At 32.7% G+C, this 17,806-nt stretch overlaps 1 protein-coding gene across 4 annotated transcripts in view; it reads left to right on the forward strand.

Annotated features, from left to right (window-relative positions):
• The window catches only part of NiPp1 (nuclear inhibitor of protein phosphatase 1), a 164,972-nt gene that overhangs the window by 57,446 nt on the left and 89,720 nt on the right, over nt 1-17,806 (forward strand). For 2 of the 4 annotated variants that reach the window (XM_090409962.1, XM_090409964.1), the window contains one exon: nt 9,121-9,209. The exons of the other annotated variants lie outside the window; for them this stretch is intronic. The gene's annotated coding sequence lies outside the window, so the exon portion shown is untranslated. The remainder of the gene's footprint in view (nt 1-9,120; nt 9,210-17,806) is intronic. 4 annotated transcript variants of the gene reach the window in all.

The following is a 17,806-nucleotide window of genomic DNA, read 5'->3' on the forward strand; positions in this document are numbered from 1 at the left end:
AAGAGATAGTATCTCTTTATACTTTAAATACATAAAATTTAAATGACATTTTAAGTAAAGGATGTATTTCCATATTCAAATATCTGTAATTGTTGCATTTACTCACATCTAAGTTTTTTTTAAAAGAATGATTACATGGAATAATTATTTAATCACTAATGTTTTACACACCAGATTTTTTGTCTACTCAAGCTAGCATTATCCAGGCACTTGAGAGAAAAAGAGATGCTCAACAAAGATGGAAAATGAAGTGACCATGAGAACAAGGGCAGTTTCACATGCTTGCAGTTGGAGGTAAAAGTTATGTTCCTCCTGGAGATCTTCTGTGATTACTACTCGGGATGTTAAGGTGATGTGCCAGAATTGTAGAATCAGACCATTAGTTTTGTTGCAGTTATTGGGTTTCTATAAAACTTGAGCTGCTTTCATGAATAGTCTTTGGGATTTGAAATGAAATTTTATGCAGTAACTTGGCTTTCTTCCATTTGATGAAGATGGAATCTGTTTTTGACATGTACATACTGTATTTTAATTTTTATTTTTTTAATGGATAAGGTAATACTGTGAACACTTGAAGAGTAAAAAGGATTTTTGTAGTCTATCTCAGGAGGATAGAATCTTTTTTCACTGATTTGTAGACCATTCTAATTCTTTGCTGTTTTAGAAGATAGTCAAATCTATCTATTGCGTCTTTGGTGAAAGATGATGTAAACATAATCTGGTTTTGGGATGTATTATTTGTAAGGAGTTTAGCAAGAGTTTTTTTTTTTTTTAATTTTTTTATTGTATCTGTTTTGTTTGAAATACATCAGTAGAGCCTGTTGTTCTGGATGTGGTGCTTGTTGTGACAATGAAATTCTCTGTCCCTAGTTTCTAAGCACGGTAGTGATATGAAGTGTCATGTTAGTTTCTGTCATATACTAGACTGAATACAAGACAAACTACCAGGTACCTTGTAATGAGAATATTCAGGAAGCCTAAATTCTCTTCTTCATTTTCACAGGTAAAACTAATTTGAGTGTGGATATATTGTTAAGAAATTGTAGAAAGTCTGTGGATCACAAGTTAAAAATTTGTGATCCACAATCATCTATATACATGAACCATACTTTGGTTTGACAAGACCAGTTCATTGCAAAAGTTTCAAAATATTCCATGTATATGTTGGGGGGGAGGGTCAAAGAGCTAAAATGGTTTGTAGACCATTCTAATTCTTTACTGTTTTAGAAGATAGCCAAATCTATCTATTGCGCCTTTGGTGAAAGATAGAAATATGATGTAAATATAATTAGTTTTGGGTTGTATTATTTGTAAGGAGTTTAGCAAGATTTTTTTTTATTGTGTTAGATGGTGCTTGAAGAACTAAAAATGTCCCTAGTGGTGGGGATTCCAGTATATTGTCTACTGCATATTTGTATACATAGACAGCACGTCAAAATTAAGCAATCGTTCTCCTTTAATTAGAGGTACTGTATAATAGTTTAAAATCATCTGCAGATTTTTTTTTGCAAGAACTGATAATTTCAACATGAACTGATGGTATGATTGTACACAAATTTTGGTGCACTGCCTTATCTTTTCATCAACAGTAGTTAGAAAGAGCCACGAGGATTGAAAATCTTGCCTCCATCTTTTAAGCATATGACTTTCCCTGTTGCTTTGGGCACTGCATATTCTTTATTGAATGCCTAGATAATGCTAGCTTGAGCCAGAAAATGTCAGCATGTATGTAATTTAGTTATTTAATTATTTATTTGCATACCTGTTCAGTGCACCCCTCGTAAAACTAAAGTGTTTAATGAGGGGTCTCTGGAAAGTTCTGATAAACCTCTAGATCAAAAATGATATTAAAGCAACTGATATAACCACAAGAAAGAACATATGAGGATATAAGAACATAAGTTACATTCATAACTCTGCTACTATTATGTTCTTTGTAGTTATATCAGTTGCTTTAATATCATTTTTGTTCTAGGTGTTTATCAGAACTTTCCAGCTTCCCTCATATCTTTTTATTTTGTGTTCTAGCTTGTAAGTTAAGATCCTTTCACTTAAATGCTGAGAGTAGGAGCCAAATCTGTTTACATTTTCCTTGGACAAAGTTTATGAACTTCTTAATAATGAAATCTAATAATAGATAATAATATAACACCATGATGGACACAAAGTTAAGGAAATGCTCCTGGAAAAGAACACATACTGAAAACTCCTATAAATAAGTCAGCAGATGCTCTGAATACAGAGAAAAATATAAGAGGGCCAAGCTATATATAAAAGTAGCTAAACAAAAGCCATGGGAAGACTGGTATCAATAAGATGGCAAAATGTTTTAGAGGCTATTCAGAAAGCTTCGAAATAGAGGAAGAGTACTGTCAAAGGAATCAAAGATAATGTTAAGGTGACATGAAAACTGAAGACCAAGATATTCTAGATGTCTGGAGTAACTACTCTGAAAAACTGTTGAAAGAAACATGCAGTGACAGAACAGTAGTAGAAAATATTCAAGAAGAATGCAAAGAGAAGTACATATCAATAATACTTGAAGTAGAAAAGCCTGAAATGCGGAAAGGCAGCTGGAGAAGATGATATTCAACCAAAAATGCTCAAATATGGAAGTATAACAGTTTTGGAGTGTAGCCATTGCAAAATTCTTATACCTCTATGTTTGAGCCTGGTCAGAATATCATCAGCTCAGGATATCATATCATCCATATTTGAGCCTGGTCAGAAGGTTGAATTCCACGCAATTGGAGCAGAGCTCATAGTTCCTATCTGTATAAAGGGGAATAAAGCTGAATATGAGAATTACAGAGAATTTCTGTACTAAGTGTTCCAGGTAAGCTTTATGCAAGCATACTGAGTAAAGGAGAGAAAAATTGTAAAAATAAATAAATCAAATATCATCAGCTCAGGATATCATATCATCCATATTTGAGCCTGGTCAGAAGGTTGAATTCCACGCAATTGGAGCAGAGCTCATAGTTCCTATCTGTATAAAGGGGAATAAAGCTGAATATGAGAATTACAGAGAATTTCTGTACTAAGTGTTCCAGGTAAGATTTATGCAAGCATACTGAGTAAAGGCAGAGAAAAATTGTAAAAAAAATAAATCGTAGAGAAATCATGGAACTTTAATAAGAATCTCTACTTAAGTTTTGTCAGTCTGGAAAAGGCATATTACAATGTGTCCAGAGAAAAGCTTTTTAAAATACTGCAATTATATGGGACAAATGGAACATTATACAGAGCAGTACATAATCTATATTTAAGTCATAAGTCAGCAGTTAGAATTGAAGGAAATACTGAAATGTGGTTTGTTGTGAAATCAGGCATAAGACGAGTTCAGGCTGACTTCACTCATATTAATCATCTATATGAATTGCATTGTGAGAGCAACTGCCATTAAACCTTATATTAGAATCAGAGATATCAATTGTAACTCTTTGCTACATCTCATGCAAGTCTTCAGGGTTCTCTGACTAAATTGCATAACAAGCGTTGCATTAAAATCAACAATAAAAAGACCAAAACTATGCAAATATGCAGGAATATATAAAAAAAAACTTAAGGTTAGGAGTGGTAAGAAAGGCTTCACATTTTTCTTAAAAAAGCCTTTTTATTACTTATAAAAACTGCATTCTCAATGGAGAACCTATAAAAGAAGTAAAACATTTCAACTATTTAGGTACAGTTTTTAGTAAAGATGGCCAATTAAATATGGAAATAGACAACAAAATAAACAAAGTTGATATGGTGGGAAGTCAGTTGAATAAATTTATTAGGAATAAGAGAGAAATTAGCCAAAGCACTAAACTAGCAGTTTATAAGATGGTGTTCAAACTAGTTTTAAGTTATGCATCTGAAAGTCGGGCTAGAAATAAAGCACTTGATCGAAGATTAGAGACTGCAGATATGAGAATTTTGAGAGAGAGAGAGAGAGAGAGAGGGAGAAATTAGGGGTATGAACGGATGGCATCAATGGCAGAATCATATTAAAAACTAAGCCATCAGGAAGGAATTTGACATTGTGTGCATTCAAGGATGTGTGAGCAGGGCTAATCTGAGATGGTTGGTCACTTAAACAAAATGGGAGAGGAAGAGTTAGCAAAATAGGTGTTTGATGGCATAAAAAAACACAGAGAAACACCTGGGCTAATCTAAGGTGGCAGGGTCGTTTAACAGAATGGAGAGATGAAGGGTTAGCAAAACAGGTTTGATGCTAAGATGGCATAAAAAAGACTCGGAGAAATGTAAGTGGATACCACATTAAATATCATAATATTGGAGTTCTGACAAGTAATTGACTAATTTGGAGAAATGTTGATAGGAGATTAGTAATGTTGTAAAGTTAATTATGTAATATAGTACTGTCATAGTTATCTGTGCACTCTTTGAGGGTATATATCAGGAAATTGATAATTTAACTAGTGATAGAAAGTTTTTTTGTTATCAAGTATATTATAATAGACAAAAAATTATATTGATTTATTCATATAAAAACTTAAGGTTTTTATGTGAGTAAATATAAAAGGCTATAGAGGCTTGCATGTACCCAAGCAAGCCTCTGTAGCTTGGTCAGTATAGATGAATCCCTTTGGTCGGAAAGACCTGGGTTCAATTCCCTTCTTTGATGTGAGGAACCTTTATCTAGTCATCTTTCAACAAGATGAGATAGCCAGTCTCCTACGGAGGTAGAGGGTGTTTTTGTTGTTATTATTGTCTCTCAGAACAGTCAAACTAGCCCCATGAACACACATCTGCAGACATGATACGTTTCCCCCAATGCAAGGCTCAGCAACAGGCTGGTTGGGGTCGCTTAAAGTTGCATCATGTAAATAGTGGACACTGCACCAAGCGGGATAATGCGGGGAAGAAGAAGAAGAAGATTCGTGAAGCCAACAGCCTCTATACACATTTGGCCTACACATGAAAGTAGCTCACATACAGACTTTGTTTGCTTATGCGTACATATAGGATTAAAACATAAATATAATTTCTGGTCTATTTTAATTTAAGCTAGCAATAAATCAACAGTTTTTAATGTGCACAGTAATGCAATGTTTTAATTGCACATAAGAATTAAAAATAATAAAGTAATCATTTCATGTACATAAATTTTTTTTAATGCAACCATATTTCAACTGAGTGCCTCATTCATAAAAGTGAAACTTATTATGGCATTTATAGAATATTAATACAATTATTAATTCCATAAAATTAACAGCACATATGACATGATGTAACTGCAAACTGTAAAAACTGAAAAGTCAGTGGTCCTGTTATTGATCTAAAAATAGTGATAACTTGGCTGTGAAAGATTTGTAAAATCATTTCTGTTAAGGTTAGGCATGGTAAGAAGGGCTTCACATCTTTCTTAAAAAGCCTTTTTATTACTTATAAAAAAATAAAAAAGGTTTATAAGATCTGTAGTAACATCACGGTTACATGAGGTTTTCCCCTTACCAATTTATGAGAGTGAATGGTACTAAAAATAGGTAGTACAAATGACAACAACAAAAAAATGGGGGTGGGGCTGATTTTTGCAATTTAATATCTAATCTGTCTGAAAAGAATTCTGATCATCTGATAATTAACCAATAGTTATGTATAACTTTATTAATATTTTTGTTGGACCAAAAGAATCCTGGGATTTTAAATGCAGATATTTAAATATTGAAAAAATTGAGTTACCACAGTAACAGATATTGTAAATGACAAATTTACCATCAGTCAGAAAATCTTAAAAGGTTTCCTAATTAGGGTAAACGAGTTCAGTGTGAGTTTCATGTATGTAGTTTTTCATACATTCAACACAGCATCTTATCTTCTGACTCTCGTAGCAAAGTCACTTTTGATATGTATGCTTTATTCTTTATAATATATGCAATGAAACTTTATAACAAAGATGATGATCCTAGAAACTCAAATTTATTTATTAACAAAGTAATTAAACTAATCAAAAGAATACATGCAGTTAATAGACATGTTGCACTGGCTTCATAACCTCTGTTGCTTCAACTTAAATACAAACAACCCTTGAATGATTGTAAAATTGACATTATTAGATGACCAGGATTTTTTATATAATTTTTTATTTATTTTAATTTTGATTTATCCATTTTGGATGTATATGAGAAATTGGGCATCAGATTGGTTGCAGAGTGTTTTTGAATTGGGGAAGGCGTTCCACCATTGGAATTGCAAAGGGACATAACTATTCTGTCATATCTAGAAACAACTAGCATTTTCTATAAAAATGCACTTAGCTCTGTTGTGCTCTTTTAAGTGCATATGATGCATCTTTGGAGAAATCTCTTTCAAGGATAGACATTCAGTGGGTAAACTAGAACCCCAAATTGAACACTCGTACCTCTTTACAACCGTGAACTGGATCTATTTGCAAGTAAATGTAGCAAAAAAGAAAATGGTTTTTCTATTAGTTTCAGTAAATATATCAGCAGCTTATAGGATTTATACTGTATATTTTTAGCATCTTATGAAGAGTAAATCAAGAAATACTCAGCTCTAAACTTGCATGGGTAATTGACTTCTTGAGAAAATGACTTGTTAATGCACTCAACAGTTTCTTGATAAGTTCTCAAGTAGACTTATTGTTTTTCAACATTGCATTACCCATTTCTTTAAGTTGCTTACATCACTACTTGTTACATTTATCAACAAAATGGATTACCTTCATAGATTCATCTGAATTCTCATTGCACACAAATTAGTGATTGAGATTGTGTTTATCATCAAACATGCTAAGGTTTGCTGATCTTGACACTTGATTACTTAGGATTAGTGTTCATGCAAAAAAAACTGAGTGGGTTTTGTTAAACACAGTTTCACTTGAAAAATATTTACATTTAAAACATTGGCATTCTTTTGCAGACACCCTGTGTGTTAATTTTTCATAGCGATTTATATCTAATAAAAATCTCAGATAAATAAAACAAATGAATACATCTTCAAAATAGTACAGAAAAGTTACTATGTTTTTGTTTTGAAGAAAATTGCAATTTTCGGAGATTCCGGATTTGGGATTTTATTTGTTATTCTGTATTTAAAATATAATGATGTTTTTCTCATGGAACACATAAAACATATATATATATATATATATATATATATATATATATATATATTGTGTGTGTGTGTAATATATATATTATACTATATTAGTATAATATATATATATATTATATTAGTATCCCTGTCATTAAGTGATAAGCAAACCTCCCTAGCTTAGTCTGTATAGACGAAGCCCTTTGGTTGGAAAGACCTGGATTCGATTCCTGTCCAAGATATGAGGAACCTTTATCTGGTCTCTTTCGACTAAAGGTGAGTTAGCTGGTCTCATACAGAGGTAAGGGTTTTTTTTCACCCGGAAATTTGAGTTTTTCGGGTGAAAAACTCAAACTGCCCTGTGAACACGCACATCTACAAACATAGGACACACACTGGGAAGCATAGGGCTATCCTTATCCAAATTGATGTTCATTGCTTTTGGTATTTAATTCAATCTAAGGATGCACTGCTTATACAGTATCACAATACTCAGTACAGTAATAAAATAAATAAAAACTTGGTCATACAATCCATGGAAGCACTGCTTATATAGAATTAATAACATAATACTCAGTATAATAATAAAGCATCATGATCATCTTGTGCATTACCAGTTTTTTCCTTCATTCCGTTCCTCTTCTCTTCTTCTGAAGGAAGCAAAAGTAACTGTAGAAGGGATCCAGTCATACTGAATTAATATCATTCACATATATTTAGGAATTCTTTGAATTTATGATATTATCATCTCATTGTCTGTTAGAAGTATATTATAATTCCAAGGTTCTATCTTAGTCCTTGCAAAAATGATACTTTCTCATCTCTCTCTCTACCTTTGTTAATACTGCTAGTTCTTCTAGTGACATGATTGGAGATTATTTCTTAGGCTAACACCTTCAGCCTTTCCTGATTCAAGCATAGCTGTAGTTTCTCCAGCTGCCATAAAAATTGGCGCTTCTCACTAGACATTGCCTCCCCCCACCACCACCACCAAGTTAATAACTGCTTGCATTGCACATATCCTACTATGTCCTATTTCCACATTTGTGTTGGACTACAGAAACTTAACTAAAATCCTTCACTCTTTTTACCAGAGAACAATTCAATTAAATAGCAATTTTTGTCTTACTGAGTGTTTTCACCTAATACATTGTGGTTTGACCCCATGAACTGGTTTCTTCTTATTTCGACATCTTCCACCTTTCTGTATTTCATAGCAGACAACAGCTCTTCAAGATAAATGTCATTAAGTTCCTTCTCTGTGTTGACTCTCTGATCCTCAAATGATACTCGATATTCTAGATTCAGAATCACTTATGTATTGTATTAACATAAATAAAACAACACAACCACTCATCATTAAATACACAGCATTAGGTGAGAATCAGTTGGTTAGATTGTTTATTGCAAATGTAAAAACATTATACATTGCTAACTTATATTACCCCCTACGTATTTTTATGACAAAAATGTAAACCTAGTAGTATTTCTGATCAATTTTGAAGTTGGAGAGGATTTGATGAGTATATCATTCATATGGATTACTGTTATATTTATATGTATATGCATGTATATATATATATATATATATTACAACTTGAAGCAACACTTAAATAATGACTGATGGGCTAATTTTATTAGTTTTTAATTATCTGTCACTTCATTCTAAAATGGGTAGTTTTTTTAAACTGTTTATTGTTAAAATATACTGATCCACACAAGATGGAAAATGTTTAAAAAAAAAAAAAGAAATGGCAAGTGTTTTTTTTTTTTTTTATATTGTACCTAGCATAATCTCAAAATATTATGACATTTCCAGCTGTAATCCTAAAAAGACTTGATAATTAACTCCAAGGGAAGGGGAAAAAACAAAGAAAACTTGGTTTTATAGTAATTTTCAGAATACCTTGATAAGTGTGCTAAAGGCCTTAATGCTTTCCTGTATTTCTCAGTGGCTGAGCACGATATAATAACAGTTACTCTTTCTAGTCTGGCAGGGTATTATGTTGTTTTTTTTGTACTTTTACTGATACATTTCTTCTTTTTCTTTTCCAGATACGACAAGGAAAGACATATAGACAGTGTCTGTCTGTCTATAGCAATATTTTTAATCTTTGAATTTTGGTTATCATCATGCTGCCAAGGTATACAAACTTTATATAGTACTTATTTGTCATTTGTTATTCATACTTCAGCTGCTCCTTTTCCCCATCAGCTTCTTTGATTCAACTAGTGTCTGGAGTTTTTTGTCTCAGTAAAGATTTTTCTGTCTTTTCTCTCCAACAACCCAGATACCATTTACATATTATTTATTATTACTGTAGCATGTCCCTTGATATTTATTTTGGTTGCATTTTGTATCTTATTTGGCATAATATAAGAGTTGCAACAGCAGCTAGAGGTTGAGGTTCAAATTATTACAGTATATAGTATACAAAGAACTCTTGTTATTTTCTGGTCAAACAGAATATTTTTTGGGAACAATGTTTTTTCATTTCAAATCATATTTAATGGAGTATTAAAATAATGTGCTTCTTGTTAACACATACAAGACTGCTTAAGTGATTATGTATTTAATCATTTTTTAATGAAATAGTTTCTTGACTTAAACCACTTTTCAGTTATTTAAATGATTTACAAAAATTTTTTAAAATATGGAATTTTCTTGGATACTGATTACTTTACCTTCAGGATAAATGAATGAAAAGACAGATCAAATATCTGAAATTCCTGCCTTCATTAAAAATTAGATTGTGGAGATTGAGATATGGCAAGAATGTTTTGTTAGATACATTTATTTGATCTGCCTTTGATCATGGAATCATTGTCTGAGTCAGGATTATGCAGACTGGCTCATGAGATCAATAGTGCTTGTTATTTGCAGCTTGCAAACAAGCACTGTTACTAAATAAACAAAGAAAAAACATTCTGACATTTGTTTTAGTACAAGAAAGATTATTAGTGTGGTAGAACTGTGATCAACTGTTCTTAGAAATACAACTTAGGTCTTATTAGCAACAGTTTAGCAAGTTGTAGAAGGTTTTTTAACTTGGGTATATTATGTATTCAAGATACCAAGTAATTTTATATAAACTTGGTTTTTAATCCTATTTCCCAAGTGAGCAAACAGACAAGTAAGTCAAGTTTAGCAAGTTATTCATGTAGATTACATTATCCATATGAGCTATTCACTGCATGCAAAACAGTTATCTCATTGAAATGCTATGTAGGTATCATTGTGTGTAGGTAGTGAATATGAGTTTTCTTGAAATAAGATTAAATATGCATAGGCAGCATGCAATTTCCTTGTGTAGTTCATCTGTCTAAGCAAAAAAAAAAAAAAAAAATATTTCCACTTAAAATTTATAATAGTATAATATTTCTTAATATATTTGATTGATAGCACAATCTTAAGCATGCAGCTGAAGTTATATTTCCTTTTTTTTTTTTTTTTGTTAGTTACTGTATACAGAAACAGAAAACAACAGCAATGAAGAAATAGTTTCCTTTCTGTACTTACTTTCTGTTATGACTTCAGCTTTGCTTTAAACTAGCTTCATTAAGTGATCATAGGATGTAAATCATAATTTAGTCTATAAATAAAGTTACTATGTTTTGTTGTCAGAACATTTAACATTGAAACTAATTGGTCATAAATGGATCTCAAAATTAGCATCATTTGAAAAAACACAGCATTCTTGATTCAAGAAATGCTCTTAAATTTAGACTGGTTTTTGTTATTAAGAGATGATATATGCAGCATAGTTATCACTAGATTCCAATTAGAGCAGTATAGTTTTAAGCAGTTTTCTTTTTTCTGGTAAAAGGGAAGAGATAGATGTTGGTGTAAGAATTTAAGAAACAGATTGCATATCATAGTAATATGACATAGATGGAATATTGGCTAAATTACGTAGTGATAATTATCACTATGTAATTTGGTTAGGTTAGGTTATAATTGTTCTTGCATGAGCTTTTCTTTTTTTTTTTTTTTTTAAATAAAAAAGTCAGTATGTGAAATATTGGTGGGATAAATAATACAACTACAAAAAAAGAAAAAAATCTCATTTCTACTTTTGATAATACCTGCATCTCCAAATAAAATCAGATTTTCTTATTCCAATCAGGATACTACTTCTCAGCTATCCTGCTAACATTGTATATTCGCTCAACCTTGGAATACCAATCACACATTTGTGGTGCACTAAAACCTCCATAAAAATGCATGATGTCCTCCAAAAGAGGACAATCCAGTTAAATGATTACCTCCTTTCTCTCGCCAGTTCGTAACAGTCACGTCTCTCATAGATGTTCAAATTTTGCTTTAGGCTTCTTCTGCATAATGTTTCACTGAACTGGCCACCATCATTTCTTCATTTTCTTCTAGGACTATAAGAATATAAGTAATTGCTACTTGACATCCATTTGCTGTTCAGCTTAACCTACTGAATCAGATTTGCTTTCTCTTTCATATTCATGCCATCTGTTTCTGTTCTCTTAAACAGCCTGTGTTATGCTGCCTGTCTCCATCCCCCACATCAAAGACCACAACCTTCAGCCGTTTTTCAGAGACATAATAATAGATTTCTACTTTCCTGTCAACTGCTTACTTGCATAGTCCATAACTATGGTACTAATGTACTTCCAATGCTTTGACTGCTATCTAGGCACAGAAATCTGTTTGAATTTAGAGAGAGAGAGATGAGATTTTTTTTTTTAACACTCGTAAATATTGTCATTTTTGTCTTTCCTGTAAACCAAATTGCACTTGCTTCATATGTCAGATCTGGAACTGTTTTAAAGCTATTCTGATCAAGAATATACCCAGTAATGTTTCATTTTGTTTAGGTTGCTTTTTCTCTGTGCAGGAGATTATTTCTTGTTCATCTTTTTGTGTCCAGTTGCTCTTTTTGCTGAAAAAATAAATTTCCGATTTTTCTATCCTGTCTTATCTGATAATTTTGAAATGTGTCCATAGCAATTTACTCAAAACTGTTTACTGTTGAATAAATCTTATTCCTTCATTTTTTTGTTCTTTATTTCTTGAATCTGAAGGATTTAGCGTTAGATGATCTAGATCAGTGCTTCCCAAACTTATGGATGTAAAGGCTCCCTTGCAAAAATTAAAATATTTCACGGTCCCCATCAGAAAAACAAAAATCGTAATACAGACATATATTATTATAATATTTATTGTATTTATATTCAATACAAAACATACACAGCGAATATTGCAAAAATCAAATGCAAATATTACATTTTTAGCATCTTACATACACATTTGACATGGCACACTTAGTCTTAAAACATTTTAAATTTGTTTTCATTATTTCACAACCCCCTCAACAAAACTAACAGCCCCCGAGGGGGCTGCAGCCCACAGTTTGGGAAGCACTGATCTAGATGGCTTTCTGTCACCATGCAGTTAAATGTGCTAAATACCCTATTTAGTGTTTTTAAAATTAGGTTTTTATTGTGAGTGTGAGATAAGAAATGTTTAGAGTGGAGGTTCATTACATAGAAGTGATTGTGTCCTAAATGATAATACTAATGTTAATATTAATAAATGCAATGTTCTGCACTTTTGAGTGCAGAGATATAAGGTTGCATACTGTATTAGTGAAGCCATGCTTTGGAAAGCAGATTAGATTTGGATCTTGATGGTGACAGTGAACTAAAGTTCAGACGGCACATTGCAAGTACTACAAAGACTATCCATTGTTCCTATGATAAGAAGTATTGACAAGCAGGGATAAGGAGGTGGTGCTACTGGGTAAGGTATTTATCAGACCACACATGGACTATTGAGTTCATATTTGCTCACCTAGTTTCCATTATGATGTGGAGACACTGGCAAGGGTCCAAAGACAAATTACCAATATCATACATGGAATGTTGGTTATACAGAGATGTTGAGGAACATTGATTGATGAGTTTGGATAAGAGGAAAGGAAGTAATATGATTAATTAGGATTTTACCAGATTGATATAGAGAGGATTATAAAAGAATAGAGGATTAGAACAGAACAAAAATGAGGCCATGCTTGGAGGTTGTGTAAAGGTGTGGTGAAAAAGACTGAGTATTTTTTTCATGGAAAATAGTGGATGAGTGGAATGCATTATTAATATGGGGAGCATAAATGAGTTCAAGGTTTATTAAAATAGCCCAGTTGCTATTTAAGTGGACCTCACACAGTCTGTCAACTCCACAGAGGCTGCTGTAATAATAAAGAAAACCATTTTAATTGATATGACTGAACACAAAGTGAATTTTTCCTTATTGAGACAAATGAATAGTTGATGGGTGCTGTTATATGTAATTTGCTTTTACTCGTTATAAACACCCTCATTCTATCTTGCGATTAATAGATCACTGATACTTCTGTAAAAATGCTTATCACATTATTATATTTAAAATGTAATGTTTTACATTTTAAATATAATTAAATATATTAATTATTATTAAATATATATGTTATGGTTAAAGTGATAAATCCGGTTATTATTAATAATAACTGGTTAAAGTGAATAATTTATGAGAATTAATCACTTTAACCAGTTAAAGTGAATAATTCCTAGAGGAGTCTGGTACATGTAATAAAAACATGTTTATAGGTTTTCATTCTCAATAGAAATTATAACAGCTTAGGTTAAGTTAGGTTAGTTTATAATGAAAAAAGTAAGGAAAGTACTTCTTTTGCTCTCAATGGAATCAGAAATCATTATAAACTAACCTAACCTAACCTTTATCGGTTGGGAATCATAAACTAACCTGGATGTCGCATGTCGAACCAGAGTGTGGTCATAGTTTGTCGTGGGCAGATTAATGGGGATGAAAGATAAACGTTGTTGTGGACCGAGCTTAATGATTGCAGGCAGATAAATGGGATAACAAATAAAAGTTGTTGTGGGCAGATGAATGGGGATATTAGATAAACGTCGTTGCTGTACGTACCTCTTTCCTCATCAATGGAGAAAAACACTGATCAGTTCCTCTCTGATTTATCTATTATCCCCATTCATCTGCCCACAACAACTTTTATTTGTTATCCCCGTTTATCTGCCCGCAATCATTAAGCTCGGCCCACAACAACGCTTATCTTTCAACCCCATTATCTGCCCACTACAAACTACAATTGCACTCTGGTTCGACATATGACATCCAGGTTAGTTTAGTTTATAATGATTTCTGATTTCATTGAGTGCAAAAGAAGTACTTTCCTTACTTTTTTCATTATAAACTAACCTAACCTAACCAATAAAGGTTAGGTTAGTTTATAATGATTTCCAGCCAAAAAGGGTTAGGTTAGGTTAGTTTATAATGATTTCTGATTTCATTGAGTGCAAAAGAAGTACTTTCCTTACTTTTTTCATTATAATCTAACCTAAGCTTTTATAATTTCTATTGAGAATGAAAACCTATATACTATAAACATGTTTTTATTACATTTACCAGACTCCTCTAGGAATTATTCGCTTTAACTGGTAATTATTAATAGTAACCGGATTTATCACTTTAACCGTAACATATATATAATATATATTTAAAATAGCAAGCAAAGAGAGTGTAGTAAAGTTAGAAAGTTTGAATCATTTGTCTAAAAAAATGGGGTGAATGCTATTTTTGAAGACTAACCAAACGTTTCAAAGCCTATTGAAGAAATATTATATGAGTGAAAAATCTTTGCTTACAAAAAAAACTAGTTTTCATTGGGTAACTGGCTAGCATATCACTTTTCTTCACCAAACAGTGTTTCACTCTTGTTGTGAGATCATCAACCTAGCTTATTAGGCATGGTGTGTCTTGAAAAAAAAATTCCATTTTTAATCTATAGAGCAAGTTATCTGGATTATCTAATCCTTAGCTGATTCAGAGTACGAATTACTCAGTAAAGTAATTCTTATGACCTTTCATATGCATAATTTACATTTAAAAAATATTTAAATATAACTGCCTTCTCTCACAAATTATGGATATGTCTTTATGGACAGCAGTCAATGACAGTGGCCTACCATTCTTTTCACTTTGCTAAATGTCATAATTTCTCTCTGTATATATTCTGCATATATTTATATTAATATATTAACTCATATATATGAGAAAGGTTCAGCATTAATGAATTTAAATGAAATAGAAATAGAATCGGCCTGTCTGACTGCTTTATATCTTACCATAATTATTTGCTACAGTCCTTGAATATGATATAAGAAAATTGAATTGAACTAAGAAAAAAGAAGATTAAACATTGATGAAAAATACTTAATTATTATTATTATTATTACGGGCAACTCCAGGGGGTCCTTAGACTCATCGAGGAAGGCCCTAAACATCATGTCGAGAACTATTCAGCATTCACACAGTATCTATCATAATTTGCTTTGAACTCATTCACAGTCATGGCACTCACAACAGACTGGCAGATTCTTATTCCATGAGTGGCTTATTTCACTCATTCACCACTCTCCAAGTAAAAACCTAGTTCTAACACCATTGTTAACTACACTCTTGCTCAGTTTCCATGAATGGCCATTAGTTCTCCCACCACCACAACATCTATTCTGAAAATTTCCTCTGAATTAATCTTGTAAAAACCCCTCAGTAATTTGAATGTCTCAATCATATCACCCCTTTTCTGCCTATCAGCCAATTTCTGTAACCCACAAATCTTCAACCTATTCTCCTAATGTTCATTCTATAAACCATCTACCATCTTGGTCACTTGTGAGCCTCTGAATCCTCTCTATCTCCTCTCCCCCCCATCACCAAGAAAACCTGGATCTATGCACAGTAGTCAAGATTGGGTCTTATCAGGGTTTTCAATAAAGAGGAACAATAACCTGCTTGTCTCTGCTCATAAGTATTCTTCAGTAACCAAGTGATCTGATGAGCTGATTTAGCCACTTTTGCTATGTGCTCTCTAAACTTCAACTCCCTATCCATAACACTCCCTCTGGCTTTGTCGATTTCCTGGAGTACGGTTCCACCAATGTGGGATACTACTGATAATCTTTTCACCCCAAAATGCATAACCTTACATTTTGCCACATTAAACTGATATCCATTCTCCTTAGCCTAGTCTGCCAATCTATCCAAATCATCCTGCAAAATTTTGACATAATGCATATCCATTATTGCTCTACCCAACTTTGCATCATTTTCAAATCCTCTCAGATCCTTTCCTATATCATTAATGAACAAATTAAATAGCAGTGGTCCAAGAACAGAACCTTATGGCACACCACTAGTCACAGGCCTTCTTTTGGACTCGCCTCCTGAATAAACTACTCTTGGATATCTCTCCATTAGCCACTCTCCTATCCATCTCCATGTGCTGCAGTTTGCTGATTAGAATTCCATGTGGTATCCTGTCAAAGGCTTTTGCAAGTCCAGCAGTATCACTGTAAATCTGTTACCCTTATCCAATTCAGCCATCACTGTATTATGAAATGTGAGTTACTGAGTCCTGATCTACCTTTCACAAAACCATGCTGCACCCCATATAGTATCTCATTTTTATCTATCCATTCCTGTATTTTGCTCTTGACCAACTTCTCCAATACCTTGACAACAACTCTTGATATGCTGATTGGTCGGTAATTTGCAATGTCTTGGAGCCTCCTTTGTGCAACGGAACTATCTTCCCCCCCTCAGACTATCCCAGAGCTGAGACTTAAATTAAATGGTCAAGGACATTGACAAATCCTTTGCCACTTCACAAGCTGGTATACCATCCAATCCCACAGATATATTCACATTAAGGTTCTGTAATATGCTATTCACCTCTGTTTCGTTCACCTCAGTTCGCTCATTGCAATATCACCACCTGGATGATATACTCTTGCAAAATGTTCACTTAGTAATTCTACTATTTTGACTGATTTAGTCCTCCCTGCCATCGGCATTCCTTAAAATCATTCTGCCATATACATTTTTTCTTTTACTTGAAGCATATTGAAAGAACTGTTTGGGATTCTCTTTAGCCTGCATTGCTAACTTACTTTCATAATCTGCTTTTGCTTTTCTTACCACACTAGTTAACCCTCCTGGCCTGTGCCTGCAGGTCACCTTTCTCCTTAAATTCCCTCGACAATTGTTTCTTTTTTTGCAGCTCAATCTTAATGGTGTTGTTCATCCATTTAACTCCGACTTGATTTACTCTCCTGACTCTAGGTATGCAGTCAGCCATTACCTCCCTCAAATACTACTTTACCACATCCCATGTATAATAATTTAGTTTATTTATATTTCGTTTTCAATTATTGTTGTTGTTGTTGTTGTCTTTCCTTGTTGACTGCATTTTTGTATTATTTTATCTCTTATCTTTAACTATGTTTACTTGAAAATTTTCAAGTAAACATAGTTAAAGTAACTGTAAGTTTCAAGTAAACTTACAGTTACTTTCCGATTAATACACTTTATCTTATTCTAATCCGATTAACTTAGTCCCTGCTTGTAATCCTTTATACTTCCTACGAGTGTTAGCACTGTCAGTAAAAAGGCCTCAGAAATAGGCAATTCATGGTTACAGATAATTATCTCCCACACTATGTAATTCAGGAAAAAATTTATATTATTCATAGACTGCGCCATCCTGAATTAATTGTATAGCATGAGATGATTTGTTATAACACTTATAGGATAGATCACTTTCTAAAATAAACCTTAATTGTTCAGTTGTGGCAATTTCTCTAATTTAGACACACAGGTTCGATCATTTTTGTGAACAGTTTCGATCATTTT

This window comes from Typopeltis vanoorti, chromosome 20, assembly GCF_054136105.1.
Source record: "Typopeltis vanoorti isolate ZY-2024b chromosome 20, IOZ_Tvanoo_1.0, whole genome shotgun sequence".
NCBI classification, from domain to species: Eukaryota; Metazoa; Arthropoda; class Arachnida; order Uropygi; family Thelyphonidae; genus Typopeltis; species Typopeltis vanoorti.